This window comes from Tachysurus vachellii, chromosome 9 (assembly GCF_030014155.1).
Source record: "Tachysurus vachellii isolate PV-2020 chromosome 9, HZAU_Pvac_v1, whole genome shotgun sequence".
NCBI classification, from domain to species: Eukaryota; Metazoa; Chordata; class Actinopteri; order Siluriformes; family Bagridae; genus Tachysurus; species Tachysurus vachellii.
In genome coordinates, this window is record NC_083468.1 from 14,838,401 (window position 1) to 14,845,782 (window position 7,382).

At 37.4% G+C, this 7,382-nt stretch overlaps 1 protein-coding gene across 1 annotated transcript in view; it reads right to left on the reverse strand.

The window, feature by feature from the left end:
• Positions 1-7,034, reverse strand: part of ripor1 (RHO family interacting cell polarization regulator 1) — a 68,101-nt gene extending 61,067 nt beyond the window's left edge. Inside the window, exon 1 of the mRNA XM_060877855.1 lies at positions 6,894-7,034. The gene's annotated coding sequence lies outside the window, so the exon portion shown is untranslated. The remainder of the gene's footprint in view (positions 1-6,893) is intronic.
• Between the last annotated feature and the right edge of the window lie 348 nt (positions 7,035-7,382).

A 7,382-nucleotide genomic window follows, 5' to 3' on the forward strand; every position in this document is an offset into this window, starting at 1 on the left:
TACTCTGGAAAGTGAATGTCGTATGCATTTTAAAACAAGTCAACATTAATTGATTCATTGTACATTTAAACTCTTGCAAAGCAAATAAGAATAAATTGTTTTGAATATAATTTAGACGTTTGTAACATTTATATTGGTTAATCAACATTGCCCTCCAGTGGACATTTATTTGAGTGTGTGTGTGTGTGTGTGTGTGCTTAGTTGTACAAGAAGGCCTGAGTACACAACTGTGATTTATTAGTACTGTTATAACCCTAGTAAAAGTGTTCATGAAGTTTCTGGAGGACTGGCAACATCTGTTACAGCAGGCTGAAATGTGGCTGTAAATGGCCTACAGTCTCACAAAAAGGTCTGATGAGCACATGCACACACATACAAACACACACACACACACACACACACACACACACACACACACACAGGATTCATTCAATCCATAAAATATTTCTCAAAATGCCATGCACTTCCCTATGATCTGTTTATAAAAAACACAACAACTCTGATTTACAAGCACACTTAAAACGAGATATGGCAAACATAACCTTGTGACATTTTCTACAGCCCTTTATTATGGTATGGACAGGGTCATGTGGTTCTGGAGCCAATCCCAAGAATACAGAGTGCAGGGCAGGAATATATTCTGTGAGATATGAGTTCATTGCAGTGCACCATTCACACCCACACACACCCACACGCACTGAGAAGAATGTAGTGTAGCCCATCCACCAACTGCATGTTTTTGGGAAGTGGGAGAAAACCAGATAACTGATGGAAACCGTCATGTGACTCTGCCGCTGTGAGGCAGCAACACTAACCACGAACATATTAATGCAAAAGAATAACAGGCATGTGACATCTACATTTGTGTGTGATGTTTTAAACAACCATTTATTTTCAGATATTCACTGACCCCAAGTTGCCCTGAGTAATACAACAGTAAAAATCATTAAAGGGACAGAATGAGACAGAATGAATTATCAGACACATCTGCATTTTTCCAAGCTTAATTAACTGAGCAATTCTGTGTTAAAAGTGTACAAAACAGACAAAATGCTGACGTGGCTTCTGAAAGAAAAACAGTGAAAAGGTGTATAATATTCAACTAAGAAGGCAGTAAGTATTAGTAAAGGGTAATTATTTACAGAGTTAATACAGCAAATGGATCTATGGTTTAATTCTCCACCCATAATGCCCTTTATTCAGGAAATGTCAAGTCCACATAGACAGTTAGGTTCAAATCAGAAAAGGGAAAGTCAGAGCACACGTTTCCTGTCATTGTGCTGTGTGTATATGTCCGAATGCTACCCGAGATACTTCCAGCTCGGCTCAATGTCTTTCCATTAGACATGAACATGCAAAGAGCAGGATTCAACAATGAATGAAGCAAAAGCAGTCATGGTGATGCAGGAACATGAAGTGATAAATTTGTCCTATGTCTCTAAACCAGCAACGTAGGCACTTTTCTATGTAAACATTGCAGATTATTAAAGAAAGCCTATTGATATCATTTCCTTTTTTTAACTGTGCAAAATAACAGAATAATCAAGAAAATTGTTGAAAATACAGGATGCTCACCTGTAACAGGACTCATTTGCATATTGTACCTTTCTGCCATACACTATATGACTAAAGGTATGAGGACAACTGACCAGCATGCAAAATACGTGCTTGATGAACACCCTATTCCGAAGTTTTCTGAGAAGACTTTGAACTAACTTTTGGAGCATTGCTGTAGGAATCTATGCCCATTCAGGTACAAGAGCATTAGTGAGGTCAGGCAGTGATGCTGGGTGAGGAGAGGGGTTCCGTGGGGTTCCGTGGGGTTCAGTGGGGCTTAGGTCAGGTGTCTTTGCAGGAAACATTTGAGATCTTCCACAACAGCCTTGTCTTTACTGGATGTTCACGTTCATGTTGCTGTAAACGTTCATGCTAGAATGATTTTGGGCCCCATTCCAGAACTGAGGAATATCTACATATGGGTGAGACGGTCAGGTGTCCACAAACTGGTCATACAGTGTGTCCTGCAGAGGCAATTTTACCATAATTATTACCAAGCATTTATTGTGCAACACTTGAGTGAAGGATCAAACTGAACACACACAATCATTTATAACTATATATTATTGTTTAGTTGTGAAAGTGTTTTAGATCTGTAATGATTAAATGTACATGATGAAACTAATTTTTTTTAAATTGTGGATTCACCAAATGACAAGTTTTACAAACCGTAATCAATTCATACATTGTACCTTACATTTTCTATGAAATTAATCATCAAATTTTCTAGTTAGGTCTTCCTTATTACATGAAAGATATAAAACGGGCATGGTTAGGGCTTATACTTTCATCTGTGATCATTTCAATTCTTCGACAGGAAGGAATTAGTAGAGTTTGTGCTGACTTATTAGTTCCCGAGGAGCTCTTTGTTGTACAACTATAAACTGTTGTAGTACAGACATTAATTACATTTACATAATTTCCTGTCCAGTGTCTCAAAAATGAGGATGGGTTTTCTTTCTGAGTCAGGTTCCTCTCAAGGTTTCTACCTCATATCACCTCAGGAAATTTTTCCTTACCACCATCGCCTCAGGCTTGCTCATTAGGGACAGGGATAGATATTAGAGATATATAGTTACTTAATTTTAAACTTCTGTTTCTATACTTCTGTAAAGCTGCTTTAAGACAATGTAAATTGTTAAAAGTGCTATACAAATAAATTGTACTGAATACCCACATGATGCCAAAGCAAATGTTATGTTACATTTTTTATGGAGCTTGTGGTACAACTGCATTGCATTATGGGGTGTAATACAAAACAAAGAAATTGCACTTTATTCCTCCAGTTTTAATACAGAAAAACACACCTCTCAGTAGCACCACCGCCATTCTACTGAGTTTGGCTATTTGGCAGTTTATCAAGCAGGAAGAGGAGTCTTATTATCTGATTCACCACCTTCTTCACCCAGAACATCTGGACCACAAAACGTTTTCCTCTTTGCCTTCTCCAGATCTGACAGCCCGATCTCTCATCTCTGACACTATTGAGGACAGACGTGCCAAATTCCCCTGATATAACTGATATAACTGTATGTGCGTGTAGGGTGGGGGTGGGGGCAGGGGGTTGTTGTTTGGCAGAAGAGTGAATCACAGATATAGTGACAGCAGGAAAAAAAGAAACGCCAGGAAAAACAAGACAGCGTGAGAACGGCAAACTGATAAACAGCAAAAAAAAATCAGCAACACTTTTCAGGGTCAGTGAGCTGACTAAAATCAGCTGCATACTGTATATATTGTGATGTCTAAGCATTTTTACTGTCACAGAAAGAGTCAATCATTGGCTTTAGTTAACCACACAGAGGACAAATAGAGGTCATTTCTGTGCTTCATTGTCTGACCAATTTCTGTGTGCTTACAGTACGTTTCTACATAGTCGCACCAAGGATGCTTACAGCTAACCCTGCTATAAATAAGAGCACTTCCTGGGTGAAGAGGGAAAAATAGCTTTTGTGTGTTTATGTGTGTGTTTGAGAATGCAAAGACAAAGAAAGGTGACCATGACACATCACAGAAGAAGGCAAGTCCCATTTGCCAAATAACTTCAATAAAGCTGGTGTGTTTGAATAGCATAGCAGACTCACGTCTGCTCTCTTCCACATAATCTATAGCTCGTATCAGTTACCACACTGTAGTTTCCTCAAACACAGCCAACAACACATTTCATAGAAAACAATCACAGTTTACTTAACATTATTTTTCAACCAATTCCGCACCCTGGACCAAGTTCCTTATTGGGGAATACAGTGTTATGTCTCAAATTGTTTAGGACTATAAAGACTGAGTTGCTGGGAAGGTAAATATGTGAATGAATAGGTACCATTAAAACAGCATGTGAGTGCACACAGTAGTGTTTACTTTACACATTCTTAGCCCCTGGTCATCTCTTATCTCTTTAGCTTCTGTTGGAGGAGGTGCACTTGTACTACCCACACCTATACACATACCAAAGCCACGCACATGACACTTATATTTCCTCAAGAAGGAGTGAACTGGAATGAAATCATTTTAAAAGGAAAATATGTGGAGTCTCTTCTCTCAACACTGAATATTGAATATGGACTTCATCATCTTACCATCCCTTTATGTATGTAGGTATCAGATAATAGTAATGCAGAGAGGTTTAATAAAGCTCAGAGTTACTACTAGTCAGCAAAGTAATATTTCTTCTCAGCCTCAGCATTTTGGCACAATTTAAAAACTTGTTCATGTTCATTTTCACTAATATCACAAGCCATGGAGGCTCAGTGGCTAAAGCTCTGAGCTACTACTTAGAAGGTTGTGAGCCCCAAAATCACTAAGCTGCTTATGGTGAATCCTTGAGAAAATCATTTTAGTACATGTGACAATACAGACTTCTCTTTTTCACCTATGTTTATTATAAGCACCTTAATAACCCATTAATAATTCACCCAAAGAACAATCCTTCAAGACCATAAAATTCATACTACACAATTTAAATGAGTATAAAATAACTGTTTTAACAGCTTAGATTGGTTCCATTCTAATAATTATAAGCATAAACTAATATTTATGAATATTTATATTCATATTATATTAATAAAAATATAGGACAGAAATTCCACTTGCTGAAGAAGTACATTTGGATTGTGTTTGGCTGAGAGTTACATAATCAGTAGAAAAAAAACACAAGCCAAGATGACTGATAACCAGTTAACATTTGAATATACTGAGCCTGACTGGAAATCTGCAGCAAAATGGATTCATTTTGATCGACAAAAAGATCTGCTTGTAAATACAAGCATCAGCAGTACAAAGCTTTTGGACTGGGCCTTTAATTCAACAAATGTGATGTCAACAAAAGCATAATGTGGCTCAAAAGCCTCTGCAATTTAAAGTATATCCTATTAATTAGGTTCTTACAATATGATCAATCAGCAGTTTTAGTTTCAGTGAAATATTAGGTTATATTAATTAGGTTATTAGCAGAGCACATCATAAATCATACTCATACTGCTTGCAATCAATTAAATAACCAGAACAACTGGCTTAACCTATTAATGAAAGCACTTAACTGGGATTAACCACTTTTAAACACATCCTTTGTGAAAAACAGCACGAGATGTGTGGTACGACTTGGTTTACTGACTTGTGGAATGTTACTGTTATTTAAGGAATATTTGGGCCCCAAAAGCTACCAAAGCTCATAAACATGTGCATCACCTACCCTGCAAAACCAGAAGTCCCATTACTGATAGACATTGCTTTTTTCCTATGGTCCTCAGCATGCATTAGCCAAATATATCATGCATGCCATGGTTTCCATCTGTTTTAGCTAGTGAGGCAGTTAGAAAAAAAAAAAAACAGACAACCTGGTCCCAAAGTGGTTATATGCCTTTCAAATTGGGAAACCATACAAAATTCCACAAGTTCTGCCTTCAAAACACATCATCACCCAGGAAGATGTGTTCAAATTGGAAACGCTCACTGTGGAGTTTTATGATCCAGCATTTTCCAATGCAGAATTCAGAGTCTGATTTTATCAAATCTACTTATTCTCTAGCACATCAATTTCAGACTCTCTTGAAGGAGCTATAAATGATGTTGACTCTTTCAAATACTCAGAGAGCTATCAGAGGTCATAGACGTTCATCCTGAAGCATCACACGAAATAACCTCTGATGTGTCTGTATTCAACCCCTATATGTTAGAATTAAGATGAACAATATGCGTTGTACTGTACAGTGGATCTTACTAAACCTACGGAAGCACACAATTAAGAATAATGTAGCTGATGGAGGGTAAGACAGGGCATTATTTCAATGAACACACAGACAATACAGGAGCAACCCTAAAATGAATTGAGAGAATGGATGAATATGTTCAGGTTCTCCTACCAGGACAAGTCAAAACTTTTTAAACTGTAGATTCTTTATAAGAATTTATTATGCTTTGTTTATTTTTCCTTAAAAAATAAGTTACATGGATTAAGTTAAGTTTGTATTAAAAATAAGTTACATGGATTAAGTTTGCATGGATTATACAGGTTATACTATACATAACATAACTTTTTTCAACCCAGCAAGTTGTCATCATTGTAAGTGTGAAACACTATATGCTGAAAGTTGCACTAATCCCTTTTTTTCTTCTATTTTTAATACAGTGAATGATAACAGAGCTCTTGTGTATCGGTGGATTCCTGACACTGACATCCATTCAGTTACCAAATCAACTCTACCTCCTTCTCTTTGGCAATTATGCAAACTATTAGAGGCATGAAGGCTTTAAGTTGTGTCTGTGTCATACCAGTATACCAGTTAGTATATCACACCCTCACAGCAAAAATATGGCAATATATAAAATAAAACAGATTGGATCAAACATTCAATCCAATCCAGTATTTTATACCAGTATTAGCACAGTAAGGAAAACCCAGTTCTGGATCAGTGTTAATTCAACACTACAAGCACTTATTCACTCTTCTAGACATAAAGATACTGTACCAGTATGTGTTAATTACACAAAGCAGGTGTTGATTAATTTATTTAATTTTGTCTGAGTTGTAGACAGGATTAAGAGAGAGAGAGTGTGTTAAGATACTGGACATTCTTCTGTATCCTCCTCTATGTAACGGGATCTCAGGCTGGTTCAGGATCCTCTCAGTTCCACCTGAACACTGCAAACTGTTCTCACCTGCAGTCAAGCTAAAAGGTGTTTGTTTATTTATTTATTTATTTTTAAACTGACTTAAACCTGAACTTCTTGATAACAGACACAAAGTAAGTACGTTGTCGGTGTTTTCTCCTAAAACTCCAAGAACTCACGCTTTCATATAAAACATGAATATATATCTATACACATATAGATCTGTGTCCTACCTTATTAATGAAGGCTTTTCTCCGAAAAAGTCGTTGTTGAAGTTTAGAAAATCGGTCCAAAGTTCACATTAGTAAGCGACAGAAATGTCAGCGTGAAACTAACTGAATGGTGCTGTCATGTCTGCAACAAGTGTGTGTGTGCGCGCGCGCGTGCGTGCGTGTGTGTCTGTATGTGTGTGTGTGTGTGTGCATGTGTTAATGTGTGTGTGCGCGCGTGCGTGTGTTTGTGTGTGTTTGCGTGTTTGTGTGTGTGCGTCTGTGTGTGTGTTTGTGTGTGTGTGTGTGTTTGTGTGTGTGTGTATACTGTATGTGTGTGTTTGTGTGTGTGTTGCGTGTCATCTCTTCTCTTTCCTCTCCTCTATGTGTACAACAGAGGCAGGAGGTTCCGCTAAATAACCACTTCATAATGAAACAACAACACTGAACCCTAATGAACATTTACTCTAAGTCTGAGAATGCACTAAACCTCATATCATTCTGTGGTTAATG